At 38.3% G+C, this 21,617-nt stretch overlaps 1 protein-coding gene and 1 long non-coding RNA gene across 14 annotated transcripts in view; one reads left to right on the forward strand and one right to left on the reverse strand.

Moving 5' to 3' along the window:
• NR6A1 (nuclear receptor subfamily 6 group A member 1) overlaps positions 1 to 21,617 on the reverse strand; it is a 254,198-nt gene that overhangs the window by 157,733 nt on the left and 74,848 nt on the right. The window lies entirely within an intron of this gene.
• The window catches only part of LOC134759801 (uncharacterized), a 40,881-nt gene that overhangs the window by 16,572 nt on the left and 2,692 nt on the right, over positions 1 to 21,617 (forward strand). The window contains exon 1 of one of the 3 annotated variants that reach the window (XR_010136601.1): positions 1 to 15,616. This exon is cut by the window's left edge and continues 16,572 nt beyond it. The exons of the other annotated variants lie outside the window; for them this stretch is intronic. This is a non-coding gene — a long non-coding RNA (uncharacterized LOC134759801). The remainder of the gene's footprint in view (positions 15,617 to 21,617) is intronic. 3 annotated transcript variants of the gene reach the window in all.

Below are 21,617 nucleotides of genomic sequence, written 5' to 3' on the forward strand. Positions count from 1 at the left end.
AATATTCATATACCCATCTTCAAAAATGGGAGGAAAAAAGGCTGAAGGAATAGCAAATTACAACACAGGAACTATATAACTACTAAGTAAATGTGACCTCATCCATCCAGAAACAGATATGAAGGAAATGTATTTTCTAGCTCTGCCTTAACCATGTAATCATTCAGATAAAGGAGTCCTCCATTCCAGAGAGATAGAGGAAAATGATTTTTCTTGCGCTTACCTTACAACAAACTGATAACCAACACAGCTAACCTTTGTGCATTCTCACATAATTTTTAGGTGAAGAAAACATCTCTTAGGACAAAATAATCAATTCTGGAAGCTTTCTTAGAAATGCCTTCCTGCCTTATACTAGTCTTTTCTTCCCATACTCCACAAACTTCATCCCTGGGCAAGTCAGAAGAGGTATCTAAAGACACAAAAATGCAAGCAAGTAAGCTTTCTTTAGAACTGAAAGGAAACCCTATGCTTGTTCTTACTTAGAAAGTTATGGAGTTAATCCTGTGGACTGGCTTATGTTGCTGACTTACAAAGCAAACAAAATACTAAATTGTATAAGCAACAAATAAAATCAGTGAATTGTAATTTATCTGTCTAAGGGTCTGTGCCTCCTACCAGACTGTAACTTCTTGAAAAACTACTTTATTCATCACCAGCATCTAGCACATTGCCTGGCACACACAGAAGGTGTTCAATAAGTGTTGACGGAATACAGTCAGAGAGCACCTCCTCCTTGTACAAGGTACTGTTAGGTGCCAGACAGCCAATAATGGTTCACTTAGGTTGATGTCAAAGTTTTCTATTTGAAATTTAAATAAAGCCAGGTCTGGCTAAAGAGCTGCAGCTGTAGTTGCACCTGCTCTCAACCCAGATTTATTCCCAATAGCAAGGCTACCCTCTTCTGCATGCCTGCTGATATTTCTCTCTAATGATGAGCAGCCACTTCCCATGTGGCCCTAGTGTGTAATTCTTTCTGCTCAGCAAAGGAGGCAGTCTAGAATCTTTGGTCATAAAAATATGATGGTTAGCAACAGGAAGCAAGTGCTGGGCAAGCCTGGTACACTTCCAAATGAAATCTTTCCATCTAGAATTCTCAATTGAAGGTGCCAAACTCAATCCAGAACATCTGGATTTGCTTCTCTGGCTTCAAGCTTTCTCCAAGAGAGGCTAGGAAAAAGTACGCTCTTGCCGGTATGTGTAGGTGTAATTGTATATTCAAATATTGTACTTTGGATAAGAGTCCAAGACTTGGCAAATGGATGGAATGTAGCACATGGAACTGCCTGAATAGATACCCATGCTAAGAGAAGGGTTTTCTTGCAAAATATAACCAGGCAAGGTGTGAATTGCCCCACTGTGTCACAAGTTAGAAGAATTAACCCAGGAGAATAAGCTCTTAGGAATCAGTGGGGGAATAATGCTCAGAAGCATGTGAGAGGGAAAACAGCACCATTCGCTAGGAAAACAGCAAATTTATCAAACAATAACTCTTCTCCTACCCCAATAAGATAAATATATGTGATTATAATTTGATCCACACAGAAAAAAATATTGAGCTGCAAACTCTGGCAAACAGACAGTGCTGAAATTAAACATTATGAGCTTTGGCAGCTGCACTATGTACTCTCAGATTCTTACATCATTACTCTGGTAAGGGCCCCGTACCAAGTTGGCATAGTTCTGATGTGGTTTGGAGGGAGATTTTCTTGCCTTTTATTAAAAAAAAAAAAAAAAAAATTACCTATAGCCTCTTTTCATGCCACAGGGAAATAAATATTTCCCTTTCCTCTAGATTTTGTTTTAAATGACAAAGCCATACTGCCAAGTTATTAAGAAAGTGTTAGAAATTATTATGAGATTTTTTAAAGGCCACTTAGTACAAGCTCTAAAAAGACTTCTAAAACAGTAGCCTTCAAAAACAGGATCTCTCCTAAAGTAGTGATAATCCATTTGTGACAATAAAGAGTCAGTTTATAGAGTGATGATTACCTTCTTATTTATATTCTGACATTGGAAGTTTAAGTATCCACATCCTCAGTAACCTCAAATGCAAAATGAAATAGTAACGTCACCGTTTGGGATAGTTCTTCTCACAATGTCAGATACATGGCAAGTCCTCAGTAAGTACTAGACAAACTTATGAACGATAGAACCTTTAAAATTCGTGACTAGACCAATCATATACTTAACAGAGCTAAGTGGTCACCTTTACTTCACTCATATTCAAGACTGAAAAGAATTCACACATAAGGTAGTTTCAAGACCAAAACTGCGTTTGTCCCCTTTCAACAATTGATACCACAAAAATAAGACTTCATTCTCTATTTCCCTCCAGCAGCGTCCAAGAAAAACATAAAAATTCCAAATAACAGGTTAAAGGAGAAAAAAAAAAGGCCTTAGTGCTCATAAACTAGATACATAATTTGACATGTTTAGAGTGATAGGATTATTTTTCCTATGATGAAATATTTCAAATTTTCATAAAAATGGTCAAAATAGTATAGTAACTACCAAGCTTTACTTCCAAACAATTATTACTGTTTCCTTTCTTCTGGAGACAGAGCCTCACTTTGTCATGCAGGTTGGAGTGCAGTGGCTTGATCTCAGCTCACTGCAGCCTCAACCTCTCATGTTCAAGTGATCCTTCCGCCTCAGCCCCACAAGTAGCTGGGACTACAGGTGGGCACCACCATACTGGCTAATTTTTGTATTTTTTTGTAGAGACGGGGTTTCATCATGTTGCCCAGGCTAGTCTCAAACTCCTGAGCTCAAGCCATCTATCTGCTTGCTTCAGCCTCCCAAAGTGCTAGGATTACAAGCATGAGCCACTATGCCCAGCCTTATTTTACCTTTTGAGATATAATTTACATATGGTAAGGTAAACAAATCTTAAGTCTGATAAAGTTTTTTCATATGTATTATATATGTTAACTACTATCCAGATCAAGCTATGGACACACATTTATTGCAGCCCACAGGATTCCCTCATGACCTTTCTCTCCAAAACATACTTATCATTCTAATCTCAGATAGTATTCCTTTCACTACTAATAATCAAATCCAGCCTTTACTTTCCTGTTTTCTTTATAGTTTGCCAATGTCTATTTCAATAATAAGTATTTTGGCTACAGTGACCCCATGAAATATAGAAAGTCTATGTAACATGCAAAAGACCTTACAATTTAGAATGCATACAAGCTTCCCAACATTTTTAAAGGGACAGAAGACTGAGAATGCTACTGTAAAAGAGACCAAAGGGAAACATGGAATTCATTTTGACTTAAATCCTAAAGAAAATGCACTAGACTGTTTCTTGAAAAAAAGCCTGTAATTAGTATAGATTTCTAAATCAGTTTTGAGAGAATATTTGGCTGAATATTTAAACCTAAATGTTTTTATTGGCTGTCAGTATGTATCTGAGTAAATCCCATTCCAATTGCATTTTCCTTAAAGTTCACAACCATTTTAAGGCCATGCTCCCATGCCTAGAAGCTGACAACCTTCCTAAAAGAGCTAGATTCCTACACGATCTTAGCCCCAGTATATACATACAAATTAAAGAGAACCCTAATCACCACTTTCTCTTGCAGTAACGTCCTAAGTCTGAATAATGTACATATCATCACCTTTCATTAACTACAGAACTTAGTATTTCAATCAAATGACACAAACTAGCTGATCTGACATATTTAGCAATGTGCACCACTGTTGATATGCTCATGCAAACCAAGCACTTCTGGGGACAACTGGAGAACAATGGAGTGAGACAGAAGATGTAAGTGTAATAACAAATGCAATAACCACCACCTTATCAGAAAGGTTGTTGGAAGCATTTACTAAGATAATACAAAGAAAGGCTGTTACTGTTCTTACCTCCTCACCTCCTCAGACTTACCTGGACTAAGTTATGATTTGAGAGAAATGCTCCCCCCTCCCCTCACTTCCAAATCCTGGAGCAGCACAAATAAGGATCTGCTCCTAACAGCCAAACTCTCTCTAGTTCATTTATATAACTGAATATCCCTGGACGAGTTACAAAGGGGATATTTGGATAAATTCTTTTTATCAGTTTGCTTTCATATAGCCTAGTTAAGACCTCACTCAGGAAATAAAATTTTAAGAAAGTAGTAAGAAAGCCCCAAAAGGGAGGGACCCAGTCCTAATAACTTTCTAGAAGCAAAAAAGTTATGCTGAGGGCATTCTAGGAAGAAAAGCAGCTGGCCCCAGTCGTTCGTGCCTATAATCCCAGCTACTCAGCAGGCTGAGGCAGGAGGATTGCTTAGAAACTAGCCTAAGCAACACAGCAAGACCCCTGTGTCTAAAAATAAAAGAAAGAAAAGGCCCCCATTTTGCATGTGGCTTATAAAGAACTTACAATTCTCTGTCCTCTATCCTCACCTCAAGTTCCCATTCAAGATACTAGCTAGGTATTTATAGTTAGTTCCTTATATATACGTGTTACTCTTGAAGTTAATCTCACAGAGACTGTACAAAAATAGAGCAATTTTCATAACTGGTTGCTTCTGATCAGTGTTCATTTTGGAGACATCGATAATCACCTACCAGTTACTGGCTATATTGTGACTGACATCTTATGGATGCTTTGTTCTCCAAACTGATTTGTTAAGCTGTAAACTGACGACTTCCTATGTTAAAACGACTAGCAAGCTAGACCTGTACAACTTTCTTCTATCTGCCTTAATCTAAAAACTAAATGTAGTATCAACTCAACTCAGCAGGTCCGCACCTGCCCCCTGATTATCTTGTCATAAAACCACCCGTAGGGAGCCAAAGAGGGTAGTATTTAACAATGACACAATTGCTTTCAGTATAACATTAGCAGTATAAACAAAAGCATTTTTCATTGCTTTTCAAATCTTAAGAGTTTGAAAAAAGGCTGGGCACAGTGGCTGATGCCTATAATTCCAGCACTTTGAGAGGCCAAGGCAGTGGATCACTTGAAGTCAGGAGTTCGAGACCAGTCTGGCCAACATGGTAAAACCCCATCTCTACTAAAAATACAAAAAAAAATTAGCCGGTCATGGTGGCGAATGCCTTTAATCTCAGCTTCATGGGAGGCTAAAGTAGGAGGATAGCTTGAACCAGGGAGGTGGTGGTTGCAGTGAGCCAAGATCATACCACTGCACTCCAGCCTGGACAACAGAGAGAGATTCCATCTCAAAGAGAAAAAAAAAAAAGAGTTTAAAAAAAGACCTAACACCCACCAAAATTATGGATGCCTATTGCAACTTCCAAAACAAACAAGATTATAGGGTGATTATTTATATCTCAAAAGGAAATTATGAGTTATACATTATATGTAATTATACATATAGTCAAATGTGTTTATGTGTCTGTCTGTATATATATATATGTGTGTGTGTGTTTATGTATGTATCTGTAAATCATGATGTGTGACACTGAAACAGTGTTCCAAAAAAGGAGCTATTTCTTACAAATAGCTACTAAATGCTGAACCCTGCACCAGGCACTATTAACCTCTGCATCTGGACACTGTTTGGCATGCTGTATAACTGCTCATTTTCCCAAAACCATAAAAAAGCAAATGCCATGTAATTTACTTCTTATTCCCCCACAATCAGAATAAAACTCACATAGTAACAATATTGTCCAATCAATATCTATTAAATAAACTGAACTGACTTAATTATAAAAAGATAACCTTGAGCAGAGGGATCAGTGAGACTCAGAAAATACATAGTGTTTACAATGTGAACACACACACAAAAAACAGAGTGTACAAAGTACAGAGGAAAAATGAAGTCGCTAAATATTTAGGCAATAAACATTGATAGATCAACCTTTATTGAGCTCCACTGTGCAAACGAGCCCTTAAATACTATGGTAAAGCTCCAGGGGGATGCCAAAACAATACAGGGTTTGTCTCCTCTCCTATAGCCCACTGCAGCCATGAATGTTAGCTCTGAAGGGACTACGAGAGTTTCCCATCATTTGCCTAGAGTTTCCTAACATATGAACTCCAAAGCAGTGGTTCTCAAAGTATGGTCCACATATGTCTCCCAGACTCTTTCTGGGAGTCTGAAAAGTCAAAACTACTTCCATACTAACTCTAAGACATTATTTGCCTTTTTCACTATACTGACATTTGTAATGATGGTACAAAGTCAATGCTGGGTTAAACTGCTGCCCTTGGCAGTAATTAAGTAGTGGCACCAAAATGTACCAGTAGTCACTGTATTTGTCACCGTCACACACTACAGAAAAAAGGAGGGAAAGACATTCTAACTTAATAATGTTCTTGATGAAGCAGTAAGATTTAGTGATTTTATTCAATCTTGACCTTGAGCAAACATCTTTTAAAATATTCTGTGTGACAAAACAGTAGGTACACATAAAGCACTTCTGCACACTGGCTGCTTCAAGAAGCAGCACTGGAGGTATTGTTATGTTGTAAGCTGAACTAGCCCATTTTTTTCATTGACTATCATTTTACTTACACTAAACAAATTGTGGTTATTCACACTTGGGTATCTGATGCATATCTTCTTGAAAATGAACAAAGTGAGCATGTCACTTCAAGGAAAACAAGTGACAGTATTTGTTGCCAATGATAACATTTGAGCTTTTTTTTTTTTTTTGAGATGGAGTCTCACTTTGTCACCCAGGCTGGAGTGCAATGGTGTGGTCTCGGCTCACTGCAACCTCCACCTTCCGGGTTCAAGCAATTCTCCTGCCTCAGCCTCCTGAGTAGCTGGGACTACAGGTGCATGCCACCACACCTAGTTAATTTTTATATTTTTAGTAGAGACGGGTTTTCATTATGTTGGTCAGGCTGGTCTTGAACTACTGACCTCGTGATCCACCCACCTTGGCCTCTCAAAGTGCTGGGATTACAGGCGTGAGCCACCACATTCGGTCCAACATTTGAGCTTTTAAGCCAAAATTAGAATTTTGGGATATTTTTATCTGTCACTGTGAGCTTCACAGGTTCCAAGTATTTAAAGATGTATCTGATGAGTTCAATAATATTTACAAACTTAATTTTTTGATATTATGAAATGTGTCAATATTTAGAAAATCTGCATAACTCAGTGAACAAGTATTTTCCAAATGACCAATGTATGATGTCACAAAATTACGCTTGGGTTAAAGATCCATGAAAAATGCAAGACAGACAAATGAATTTTAATAAAATCGAGTATGAAAAGTTCATTGATACAGTTTCTGATTCCATACCGCAACTAACCTTTGTTTTTTTTTTTGTTTTGTTTTGTTTTTTGGTTTTTTTTGAGAGGGAGTTTTGCTCTTGTCGCCCAGGCTGGAGTGCAATGACATGATCTTGGCTCACTGCAACCTCCACCTCCTGGGTTCAAGCGATTCTCCTGCCTCAGCCTCTCGAGTAGCTGGGACTACAGGCACCCACCACCATGCCCGGCTAATTTTTTCTTTTTGTATTTTTAGTAGAGACAGGGTTTCACCATGTCGGCCAGGCTGGTCTCGAACTCCTGACCTCAGATGATCCACCCACCTCGGCCTCCCAAAGTGCTGGGAATACAGGCGTCAGCCATCGCACCTGGCCGCAACTAACCTTTAAACTACCAAGTATTAACATCTAGTACAGTATCAAAAGAGGAATATGCAAAATTGTCTGAAGTGACTATAAAAAAATCTTTTTTCTATATATCTACGTAAAACCAGAATTTCTTCATATACTTCAACCCAAACAGTATATTGTAACAGATATATGCAGATATGAGAATTCAGCTGTCCTTTATGAAGTCAGACTTAAAGAGATCTGCAAAAATGTAAAACAATGTCATTCTTCTCACCAATTTAAAAAAAAATAGCTATTTTTACAGCTTTACTTTAAAATGTTACTTATGTTAATATATAATGGTTTATCATTTTTATTTAATCTTTAAATGAATTAAAATATTTTTCAGTTTCTCTGTTTAATTTCTAGAAAGTAGCTATAGCCCATATAAATAAAAGCTCTTGGGAATTTCAATGATTTTTATGAATGTAAGGGGGTCCCTGGGACCAGAAAGTTTGAAAAACATTGCTCTATGGACAATGATTCTTTCTTTGTTTGGCAAGAGATCTTAGGGGTCCTGATTCTGTTTGGTTTGGGCCGGTATAATTTTTTATGAAAAAGTATGGAAATTGAAGTAACATATAGCACAGTCAAGACCTGAATTCAAGGCCTGGCACAGTGGCTCACGCCTGCAATCCCAGCATTCTGGGAAGCTGAGGTGGGAGGATCGCTTGAGTCCAGGAGCTCAAGACCAGCCTAGGCAACACAATGAGACCCTATCTCTGCAAAAAAAATTTAAAAATTAGACATGGTGGTGCATACTTGCGATCCCAGTAACTTGGGAAGCTGAGGTGGGAGGATCATTTGAGCTCAGGAGGTTGAGGCTGCAGTGAGCTGGGATCACGCCACTGCACTCCAGCCTGGGCCAGAGAGTGAGACCCTCCAAGAAAGAAAAGAAAAGAAAGGAAGGGAAAGGGAAAGGGAAAAGGAAAAGACAAGACAAAACAAGACTTGAATTTGGATCTCCTGACTTCAATTTTATGTTCTTTCTACACCACAATTCCTCTGCTTACTAAGATGATAATTTAGAAACCCCTCGTTCCATTCTTTACAGTAAGCTGGAATTTTGGTCAAGTAATTACAATAATAGTAACAAATTTGAATATTATATGCCAGGTGTTTTTCATTCCTGCTCTCACTTAATTCTCACCACTCTGATATAAATACAATTACTGCCAGGTGTGGTGGCTCACACCTGTAATCCCAGCACTTTGGGAGGCCAAGGCAGGTGGATCACCTGAGGTCAGGAGTTCAAGACCAGCCTGGTCAACATGGTGAAATCCCATCTCTACTAAAGATACAAAAATTAGCTGGGCATGGTGGCAGGCACCTGTAATCCCAACTACTCAGGAGGCTGAGGCAGGAGAATCACTTGAACCCAGGAGGTGGAGGTTGCAGTGAGCCAAGATAGCACCACTGCACTCCAGCTTGGGCAACAAGAGTGAAACTCCATCTCAAAAATAAAAAAATAAAAAAAAATACAATTACTTACTAACCTTCATTTTACAGATGAAAAACTGAGGTTAAACCACTTGCCAAAAGTCACACGGCTACTAAATGGCAGAACCAGGATTTGAAAACAATACTTCTAATAGATGTATTAGCAAAAAAGTCTCACAACTGCCAATCAAAACATTTGTATGGATACTAGCAAAGTGGCATTTTCGGAAATAGAGCACCTGTGACTCTTGCCCAGTGTGCCTTCAAATATAGACAGAACAAAACACTAGCCTCGAGTATTGCCATACAAATTTAGTTCTACACAGACAACAGCAAGAAAACAAGCAAACAGGGAGATGTGCTAGGTGTGACCTAGCTGCCTCTCTTCCTTACCCATCCAGCATCTCTACCATCACCCATTAAAAAGGAGTGACAGAAGTCAAGGATGAAGGATGCATCACCAACAGCCAGGACAGTGAAAACTCTTGGCAGGTGTTCTCTAAGCTCTAACTCCCTGCCTATGCCAACTAACCCCCAAGCCAAGTCCTCTTGGCTTTATCACACTGAGTGTTGACAAGAGCCATCATTAGTGTCCAAGCTCCAGGACTGATGGACACTAATGATGGCTCTAATAATTTTTCCAGGCTGATGACATGTGTCAGCCCTTGATTCCTGGTGCCACTCTTGCCTGTCAACTCAGGAAAGGCTTCTATAATGCCTTTGGCTTTTCTGAAATACTTTCAAGACACAAGGCAACAGCTGACACCAACTCTCTCCTGAGGATGGACACTTGGCCAGGAGCCCAAGCTGAAGTGGATTAGGAGGTTCTTGATCTTTATTAAAATCATTCCTACCTTCTCACTGGCAATTAAAATAAATTCCTCCCCAGAGAGCAGCCAAGGGTTCCTCGAGCCTCTTCCATCCAGTGGTAGTCATCTTTGATTAAAGAAAAGCAGTAAAGTGTAGTAGCAGCTGATAAATGTCAGACCCTGGAGAACCGTCACAGAGTTTAGATCACTTTACAGCTATTTCTCATTTCATACCATGGAAAGATTTTAAGCCAACACCACTCAGCACTGCTTACTTAGTTAAATGCTTCAGGAAAGCCTCCCAAATCCAAGTCAATGGTCCATTTACAATAGTTTTAGGTGCATCCCTGAGGCTAAGATGTTTGACTCATCAGGCAGATTTTGACTTGAAGGCTATCATCTATCTTGCAGATGGCCAATAGGAAACTTCTGCAAAAAAAAAAAAAATTCTTTTTCATGATGAAGAGACAGAGTGGTATAATTATGATAAACACACATACATATAGTCAAAGATTTCAATTCTGACCCTGCTGTGCGACTTAGAATCTTCATTTCCCTTCTAAATCAGTTTCTTCATCTGTTAAATTAAGTTCTTTAGCCTAAATAAGAGATTCCCAAATATCCATAAAATTACTGCACCAGAATAATATGAACGCTTTTGAAAAATATAGAATTTACTCCTAGAAAAGCTGATTTACTAAGTCTGGGGTGATGCCTAGGAATCCGCACTTTTAGAAGGCTACATTTCCCATCACTACCACTTTTTCTGGGAGGAGTTGGGAGAGACAGGGTCTCACTCCGTCGCCCAGGCTGGAGTGCAGTTGCACAAGCACGGCTCACTGCAGCCTTGATCAAGTCTTGGGCTCAAGCCAACACTGCCACCTCAGCCTCCTATGTAGCTAGAACTACTGGCACACATCACAATGCCGGGCTAATTTTTTTAATTTTTAGTAGAGATGGGGTCTCCCTATGTTGCCCTGGCTGGTCTCAAACTCCTGGGCCCAAGTGATCCTCTTGCCGTGGACTCCCAAAGTGCTGAGATTACAGGGGTAAGCCACTGTGCCCAGCCTACAATTTTAATTCTGATGCAAAGTCAGGTTTGGAAACCATGAGACTAAATGACCTCTAACACTCCTGATAGTCTGAAAGTTATAAAATTGTAGGTTGAAACTTATTTTCTATTTATTCAACCCAGAATTTTTTCCCCATTCATGATTAGCATTCCCACTCAAACATCGGCATTGTCAATTTCAGGTTAGCAATGGAGAGATAAGTCCAAAAACAATACACCAAGTATCAATAGTTTGCCCAACCTAGTACAGTATTATTTCATTTATGAAAGTATGAGGTAGATCTAAGCATAGCTTTTCTACAGAACACACATTTTTAAATAAAAGTTTTAAGACATCATATTTTGGAAAAATTCAACTATCTGCTGGAAATAACCAAGAAAGGCAACATTAAAAAGCATAATCCCTGTTATGAATAACACTAAATAGTTATGAAATGAATGTGTCTACTTACCAATAACTTACAAAGCCTTAACACAAATCTATACTCTACCTGAGGCAATAATAAACTTTGTAAGAACAGAGCTCAAGTTTTTAAAGTATAAATTACTATATGATTAAATTAACCCAATAAACAAAAATAAGAGGAAGAAATAGTCTTATATCACTGATACATCATCTGCGTTTCATAATTGTAAAAAAGGAAAGATTGAATTCTTTGGTAACTGTTCTTGTTTATTTCATTAACTGGTTGTTGCAAAACACACGCCTATTGGCTTTAAAGAACTTTTAAAATCTCGGCCAACACTTTTCACACACTACAATACAAACCAAGATTCTCTCCAGTTCATTCTTTAATTTCCATGAATATCACCTACTGCATGATATTGGTTCCTATTGCTTTTACAGCTTTATATTCCCAACTTATTATTTCAGCTTAACTTGAACAATAATCTCTGGTAGAGTAACTCAGAAGAGTTTTCCACTGATTACAAATATCCTGTGATTTACCATGAAAAAAATGAGTCCTGCTTCCTGTGGGTTTGCAAAATAATCTAAAATAGTAATAGCTCAAACACGTGAAGTCACTGTAACGAGGGGATGGAGAAGTCACGTGCTTCTTTAAAAGTCTTTTTTTTTTTTTTTTTTTTTGTGACAGGGTCACTCTGTGTTCCCCAGGCTGGAGTGCAGTGGCACAAACACTGGCTGACTGCAGCCTCAACCTCCTGGGTTCAACTGATCCTCCTGCCTCAGCCTCCTGAGTAGCTGGAGCCACAGGCACACACCGCCACGCTCAGCTAATTTTTAATTTTTTTTGGAGATGGGGGTCTTGCCATGTTGCCCAGGCTGGTCTTGAAATCCTGGGCTCAAGCAATACCTCCCCTCCTTGGCCACCTAAAGTGCTGGGATTACAGGCATGAGCCACTGTCCCAGGCCAAGATATTTTGAAAGGCTTTGAAGTATGTGTCCCATTTGAAGAGAAATACTGCCCTAGCACTAGGCCAATTTGCTATCTTAGTTACTTGGCCTGTCCACATCCTTTTTTTTTTCTTTCCTTTTAAGAGATCAGGTCAGGTCACACTCTGTCACTCAGGCTAGAGTGAAGTGGCGGCACAATTAGAGCTCACTGTAGCCTCAAACTCCTGAACTCAAGCAATCCTCCACCTCAACCTCCTAAGTAGCTGGGACTACAGGCACACGCCACCACAGCCAGCTAATTATTTTATTGATTGATTGATTGATTGATTGGTAGAGACAAGGTCTTGCTATGTTGCCCAGGCTGGTCTCAAACTCCTGGCCTCAAGTGATACTCCTATCTCGGCTCCCAAAGTGCTGGGATTATACCTCAGCCACCATGCCCCCAACATCCCAAACAGCTAAAGTAACCTGATATAAAGTTGCCATGTAAAATTTTAAAACGTTCCAAGCTACTGAGTTTAAATTTCTAATTCTACCTCTCAACTCCTTGGTAAAACCTTAAGCAGACTAAATATAAGAATGACCATTATCCCATAAACAACTTAACCTTTGAGATTCTCTTTTTTTCTCCTTCCTAACACTCAAGTAAACACTCTAGATTCAGCAGACTCTTTTATGACCAGTACCTTAAAACAACACATTATTTTGGCCTAACTTAAAACCAGAATTAGTAGTCAAAGTGCTGGGATCAGATGCAAACCAAATGGTTGCTGGGAAAGTGGGGGGAGATGGGAAACTTGCAAAATAAGATAGCTAAATGCATTCAAATATTTGTATAACTTCTCATTTGACAATTTCTTTTAGACGAGGATCTGTTCCAAGACTCCTAGCAGACGCCTGAAACTTTGAATAGTACCTAACTCCATATATATCATGTTTCTGCCTATACATACATACCTATGGTAAAGTTTAATTTATAAATTAGGCACAGTAAGACAGTAACAATAACTGATAATAAAATGGAACAATTAAAACAATATGCTATAAGTTGGCTGGGCACAGCGGCTCATGCCTGGAATCTCACCACTTTGGGAGGCCTAGGTAGGAGGACTGTTTGAGGCCAGGAGTTTGAGACCAGCCTGGGGAACACAGTGAGATCCTGTCTCTACAAAAAAAAATTTCTAAATCAGCCAGGCATGGTGGCATGCACCTGTAGTTCTAGCTACTCAGGAGGCTGAGGCGGGAGGATTACTTGAGCCCAGGAGTTTCAGGATACAGTGAGCTGTGACTGCACCACTGCACTTCAGCCTAGGCAACAGAGCAAGAGACCCTGTCTTAAAAAAAAGTTATGTGAATATGGTCTCTCTCTCAGAATATCTTATTGTACCGTACTCACCTATTTTTGAGAGTAACTGAAACCACAGAAAGCGAAAATGCATATAAGGAGGGACTACTATGTGTAAGCACAGAGTTACCAATTAATGGTTGGTATCTGCAATTAGTAGAGAACTTGGTGAGGTCTAAATAATTACTTTTCCTGGAACCATCGTTACTGGGATATACGTTATGCTTCAGGGAAAGGTGATGGCAAGAGTATTCACTGCTACTGACAAGTAGCCACTCGTAACAAGATGGAGATCAAAGCTTCCAAAAAAAGCAACATCATATCAGTGACAAGACTAGATTGAGAAATCCTGCTCTATAGCTATGGTCAGAATTTCTTAACCTGAAGTTCACAGACAAACCCACCATGAGGAAATGAGTTCTTGGATTCCATAATTGAAACTGCTTTCAAAATGTGTTTATGTACATGTATTTAGGGAGAGAATCCATAGCTTTCCAGAGAGTTTTAAATAATATTATCTAATTTAATCCTCACAATCAATGAAGAAGGTACTAATATTCTCATTTTATAGACTCAGGAAACTAAAATGTTATGGGAAATGAAAATCTTACCAAAAAAGTGGTAGAGCATTAATTTCAAATATGTCCTTAAAACACATATATGTACACATACAATACAACAGCTAGTCAGAGATTGTTTTAACTATAAAAGAACAGGTTTTTTATTAGCATATATGGCCTGTAAGCCAAATACTGGGGAAAACATGCAATTTTATTTATTAACATAGAAATAATAGTTGTAAATGATTTTAACAACTTAAATACCTTTAAAATAACATATAAATCTCCATTTTATAGATAAGGAAGCAAAGAAATGGAGAGGTTAAGTAATTTGTCAAAGATCACATAGCAAGTAAAATTCAAAGTCACGATTCTGGCTCCAAAATCTGCTTTTTACTATGCTGTAAATACTGCTTCTCCAAACATTTAATACATGAAATTTTTTAACTATGGTCATTTTAAAGGGAAAAAAAGCAAGAAGGTCAAAGAATCATCCAATTTGGAAAAGTTTATTATAATAAGGTACTTCATTTATTCTATTCTAGCACATATGAAACAAAAGCAATGGGAGACAAGAGAAGCAATTACATTTGCATGCTCTTTCGGGTACATAACCTCATTTGATTTTCATGGCTGTGTGTGCAGGAAGGGCAAGTGCTATTTGTCTCACATTTTAAAGATGAGTTAACTGACACTCTGAGACATTAATTTCACTACTCACCATTACCTAAACATTTCTGCCTCTAAGATTTCCTGTGCATGGTTTTCCATTGGAATTAGCCCCCTTTCTCTGTCTAGTAAAAATTCAACTAACCTTTTAAAGCACAGACCAGGTTAACCTACTTAGATGTACCTTTCCTGGCACTTGTAGGCAGAATTAACCCCTCTTTTCTCTGTTCTCCCTTAATATAGTTCACACCATTCCACCAGGCATCCTCTTTGTCATCAGTTATATTTACGTGTAGCTCCCTAGTCAGATACTGGGCTCCAGGATGGCAAGGGTTATATATAGGAAAAACAATCCCTAGGATTCTACTGCCAAATCAGTAAAAGGATGAATCAGAAAACTAGCACAGTTTGGCAAAAAGAAACATCAATTCACACTGACATGCTGCTGTTATCTTCGTAACTTAAGAATTTATCCTCAAGGCTAGCAGCATTACCCCCAAACACTTATAGTGATGCTCCCTGCATGGTGCTTGGGAAACGCCTAGGCAGACGGCACCTGAGACCATGACTCCTCTTCTATTAGCTACTAATCATTCAATTTTAGTATATGTGCTGCTGAAGCAAACATGCTACTAATCATCCAGATACATTGTTTTATTGAGTTTACGCTTCCTTATTTCTTCCAAGTATATCAAGAAGTCCCAGGAAGACTGAAAACATTTATATCCCCATGTTGGAGACATGTGGGTTTCAATATTTCATGGTATCTCTGGAAAAGAAAGGAGGTAAGTGAAATGATGAAGGAATGGCATGGTGAGTTCTAACAAACTCAAAACCAATCTAAATCAAGAGTTAAACAGTTGGATTGGCTTGTTGAATGTCAGCCTATAATTTTTTTTTTTAGAGACAGATTCTCACTCTGTCACCAAGGCTGGAGTGCAGTGGTGGATCACAGCTCACTGTAACCTCAAACTCCTGGGCTTAAGGAATCCTCCCTCCTCAGCCTCCGAAAGTGCTGGGATTACATGTGTCACCCTGCCTGGTCACTCTTAGCTAATTTAACCCTTAACTTTTTTTAACCCTTAGACTTTATCCTTGCACTGAGTATACAAACCCCTTAGCCAAACTCACTTAAAAAACCCAAATGTGTGCTCAAACTTGCTTGATGATAAAAACTAAAGAATTTAAAGGAATGAGGATGATGAAGGCCATTATGCCATGACAGACAATTATTTCAAATACAGTGGGCAACACCCCTATGTCATTCCAGAAACCTACCTTTCTGTAGTTTTTCAAGTCTGTGAAAAGCATTCTTTTTAGAATGCTATGAATTTAACGAATAATATTTTGTAAGCATCTAAAGGTTTGGTGAAGTAAAAATCAGTATTTTTTTTAAAGTCTAAATATTTATCCAAATAGTATAAGGCTTGACATCTCTTTATATTATTGGACCAAGAGGAAGACTTTTTAAAATAAACCCATTAAAAAGTTTTAAACATATTACACAGTTACAGTTGCCTGATTTTTTGTGTGTGTATACAATTTACTGTCATAACACTGAAAACTCAACAAAGCTGGCTAATGCAGAGTTTTGATAGAGGGTGAATTAAACTGATGTGGAAGGTAAACAGTTTACATTCAAACCTAAATCTCAGTGGTTGATATTTTTTCTTTTAACGTGTACCATTTGGCTGCTTTAAAAATGAATCTGAGACCAGTCAGCCTTTAGTATTTAAACCTAAAGCAAATAGTAATAACTATCCCCAATTAGAGATTAACTTCAATTCAGCAGGCAGTTCTGTAAGCCCTTTTCCTATTAAGTATTCCTAGATCTGTCCCATTGTAAATCACATATTCTGAAGATTCATGTTAATTCATTTTTCAAATTTTTCATCACAGACATTCAACAGAATCAAAAATAATCACTATGTCCTGTAATGTACTGATATCCTTTCAGACAGAACACATGACATCTGACATTTTAGTTACACTCTGTGTTCTCAACTAAGAAGAAATGCAAGCTTTACATTAGGTGGTGGGTTTTTGGTTTATTTTTTGCTTTTTCAATATGGAAAATAGCTTGTGGACTATCACTAACACCTCTGTGGTAACTTAGTAATGCAGGATCTCAGCAAAGGAGATCATCAATCATGGAGGTCGAGTTTTTTCATCTTCCCCTATGACCTCACCTATAGACCTACCTGCTGTTATTATAGGCAAACAAGTAGAAGAAATTCACATGTTTGACTTTGGCTCTGCAGTGATGGGTCTACTCCTAGATATCAACAGTAAGTTCTGTAGTAGACAAGAGAAGCAGTATGATCAGTGAGCACTGGAAACATGAAGTCCAGTATTCAAATTCTGGCTTATAACCTTGGCTCCTGGCAATGTAACTTTAGGCAAATCACTTCAAGATTTTCATTAGGAAAATGTGGGTTGTTGAGAATTTAATGAGATAAAATATACAAATCCTAGCATATAGCAGATCCCCAATATATGTTAATTTCTTACCCTTGTTCTTTAACAATTAAAATACTACTGCAAAATCAGGTATTTTACATTTTTAGAATCACAAAATGATACCATTCAAAGACATTTTCTCAGACATTCATTTGAGTCTGCTTGTATAAATTACTGTACAGTCTATCCCACAGTTCATTAGTTCTCTGCTGTACACAAATCGATTTTATAATTTAAATACTCTCGACTTGAAACCCAGAGAGGAATGTGAGAGCGTCCATCAGCAGTGGTCTCACTGCTCACTGGTTCTTGGGATGTGGATGGGAGAATGAAGAAGGGCTATCAGGCCAGCCTTCAGAGGACTCCAAGGAACATTCAACGCTGTCGGTGAGTTTGGGATTTGAAAAAACCACTGACCGTTGACTGTACCTTGGGGTCCTTACAGACGACACTACATTTCCTGAAGCAAAACAGCAAGCTGTACCTTCACATGTCACATGAGTTCACCAGAAATGGTCCTGCAATCCCCCAAATGTGGTCCAGTGAATTTTATTCCTACTGCTCACTGTTCCTTGCTTTCTGTTGTGTTTTTATTATTATTATTTGTTTTTACAAAAAAAGTGTTTCATTTCAACGAGGTAAGGAGCGGTCCATGATGACATCTAATGTACTTACATGTCTCCTAGATATGCACCATTCTGGTGAGAAACAGGATGTAGCAAGTAAAAATTTATTTAAAATATGTATTTTGTTTTGGAATAAAATCCAGCTAAATAATTACTCCCATTTCTCCCACATCCTCTCAAAATTTTTAATTAGGGGCAAGGGGAGGATTTAATAAACAAAAATACCACAGAATTATCCAATTGTGACAGTTCTTACCACATTTCACTTTGAATTACAGTTAATATGGTTAATTTTTGATATCCCAGTTAGAGCATGAGCTATTGCCTTACTAGTGCCCAGACAGCCCCACATACGCTTATTTAAATGTTTGCTAAATTCAAGCAAAAAGTTAGCCCTGGAGTCAGTCAGATCTGGGATGAATCTTGGCTCAAGCCCTTAACTAGTTGTTTGACCCCCTAAGCAAGTGTCTCAGTTTTCTTACATATAAAACAGAGGCTAAGAGTACCTATCATGCAGTTTTGAGACTCAATGAGATAATATATAAGGTGCTTTGTACCATTACTGGCCCACAGCAACTGCTCAATATATGTAAGCTGTTATTATTAAATCCAACATAATCTGCTAATTTACCTCAAAAAAGCACTCATACTTCTCGGTTCAAAACAAAGAGGAAAAGCAGGTCCCTCAGCTGTGGTTTATAGGTACTAATATGCAAGCACTGCCTGTGTGGCGCAGTGCTACCTGTGAGATTCTCCAAGCACTCCTTCCTTCTCTGAACCACAGTTTCCTCATTTGCAATAACCTCCCAGCTCCAATGTCAATGTTATGGATACCTATGTGGGCCCTCAATCATGCAGATGGCTGGTTACTAAGGGAGAAGCCAGACACACAGACTTCAAAGAACTGAGATGGAAAAGAAGAGCCAGGAGTCAGGGAGGGCAAAGGCAACCCCACCAACTGAAAACACTGATGGCTGCACTCAACATTCATTGCTGTCGGTGGGTTTGAGTCTGAATCAACTCACTGATCGATGAATGCAAACTGCGGACCAAACAACCCAAAGGAAGCAAAAGCATGTGCAGAGAGTCGCCTAAGTGCAGTAGCTACTGCTGTGAGTGGGAGCTGCTACTGTTTCCAAAACACTAGCTAAAGCTCTTCTTGTTCTCCTTGGTTCTAACATGGAGTAAGTTCTCTAAATTCCTAGTACTTTTCTCCTTTTTCAATAGTCTAGATTTAAGGAAATGATATTTTATAGGAAGAATTAAATACATATCTGGATATCACATCACATTTAAAAAATCAGTGCATTCAGAATTTCTAAACAGAATCATATGCTTATTATTTAGAAATTCAAATACAAAAATATACAAAGTAAAAATTGAAAATCCCTTCAATCATCATCTGTAATCCATTTCCTCAGAGGAAAGCATGTATAATTACAATAAACTTATTGATATTTAAGATAATAAATATCATAACTAGAATTTATTTTATATCCTTGAAGACCTTTATCTATACATACACAGATAAACAGCTATAATTTTGCATGTTTTTGGAGGGGAGTGGCTTAGACAAAAATAAGCTCATTTTTACCTATTGTTCTATAATCTATTTTGTTATTCAGCTATATATCATAGACTTCCACAACAGTCTTTTATGTACTCGTCATTCTTTTAAATGGCTATATAGTATGCCTTAATATGAATGTTCTGGCTATTATTCAGATGTACATCAATATTCTCTTTTGACAAAAACTATGAGGCTCATTCATTCTAACCTTTGCAAACCATGTCCCTCAAACAGGAAAAATACCTAAGTGAGACAGAAGATGTACATTTTTCTCAACAAAAAATTTAAATGTAGTATCAACTCTCTAAATCCTGTAACATGAGATAAGCCACTAAATCCCATGCTAATGAAAGAAAAACAAGGCCCTTGGTCATGAATAATTTATCATACACTTAAGTCTAAGAAGAAGCAGATTCTCACAGCAAAAATCAAATAAGACAGTAAGAGAAGAGTCTTGTCAAATTAGCCTTGACAATTAAGCAAGCCTTAATTTGACAAGGCTTTCTTGTCAAATTAGGAAGGAGAAGTGATGGTGTAATCAGACAAGAACCAGAAACAGAAATCAAAGCCAGAAGAAAAATCTAAAGAAAACTATGAGAGTTCAGAGAAAATACCAGGTTCAAGCCAGTGTTTCCCAAACTTCTTGTACACCAGAATCATCTAGAGTTGCTTTTAAAATGGCAAATTCCTGAGCCCTACTCTAGACGAGGTGATTCTGGGTCACTGGAAGCTAGAAGCAAAGTAAATAAAGTTCACTAGTTTAACATCGGCTTCCTGTCCCCATCCCACCACATTTCATGTCATCTACTTTTCAACTACTGCCCAACCTTTTGTGTCACCACCTGAAATTGCCACTACTCTGCTGAGTGCAGACAGGTACAGTCATACTTGTGCTGCTTGTAAGTATCTCCAGACTACATAAAATTTTGCACCATGTTTGGTGGCCAAATATACATCAAATTGTGTCTGATGTTTTATGGAAATGAATGGATTTGGATTTATGCTCTCTAAAAAACTAAAACCTACCCAAAGAAATTACCAGAAGGTTTTTTTGTGTGTGTTTTTCTTTCATTTGTTTGTTTTTTTGAGACAGAGTCTTGCTCTGTTTCCCAGGCTGGAGTACAGTGATGCGATCTTGGCTCACTGCAACCTCTCCTTCCTGGGTTCAAGTGATTCTCCTGCCTCAGCCTCCCAAGTAGCTGGCCCGCCACCACACCCAGTCAATTTTTGTGTTTTTAGAAGAGATGTGTTTTTAGTAGAGCCATGTTGGCCAGGCTGGTCTCAGACTCCTGACCTCAAGTGATCCGCCCGCCTCGGCTGCCCAAATTGCTGGGATTATAGGCATGAGTCACCGCGCCTGGCCCCAGGGGCACTTTATAGAAGAGTTTTCAGTGAGACTGGTAGACACACAGAAGGTACTCCATGCAGTCTTGTTTTTCAAGATGCTGTGCATTCTAGGCATTTATTTTTAACCAATTATTTCCAAAATTTCTGAAAACATTAGAAAAGAATGTCTGACACGTACTTTGAAAAATGTACACTTGAACAAGCATGCTATTTCTTTACAGACTATTACATAGTCTTTAAATATGCCAATGAAACAATTATATATTTCATTAACCCAAATCCAAGTTTTCTCTTGGATAAAACTAAGTACTACAGGAAGAGAGACAATTATGTAAGTTAAAGGGTGTTTTCTGCAGATGGGCCTCTAAATAAATACCTGTAACAGAAAAATTACATGGCATGTATAGGGGACAGGAACAGAATAGTCCAGAGACTGTATTAGGGAGTCATAAGGAATGGCACTGAAAAGGTAAAAGGACATATTACAGAAAGACTTGTGAGCAAGGCGCAAAGTCAATTAGTCCAACAGAGAGCCATTTTAAATGCTAAACTCAGCAAGGAGACGAAAGCAAGACTGAGAAGAGTCACTAAGCAGATGAAGTGAGGCAAAGAAAAGAGAAAAAAAAAAAAGAACTTTCTTACACAAGTTAGCAGGGGTAGAACTGAGTCAACAGGAATGGAATGAAAGGAAAGGTTATCTCAAAAAGGCATACTTTGGCTTTTGTTTTTCAAAATAAAAGCCTACTGGCTGACCCCCTTCCATCATTCTGTTCAGCGTATAGC

Source organism: Pongo abelii, chromosome 13 (assembly GCF_028885655.2).
Source record: "Pongo abelii isolate AG06213 chromosome 13, NHGRI_mPonAbe1-v2.0_pri, whole genome shotgun sequence".
NCBI classification, from domain to species: domain Eukaryota; kingdom Metazoa; phylum Chordata; class Mammalia; order Primates; family Hominidae; genus Pongo; species Pongo abelii.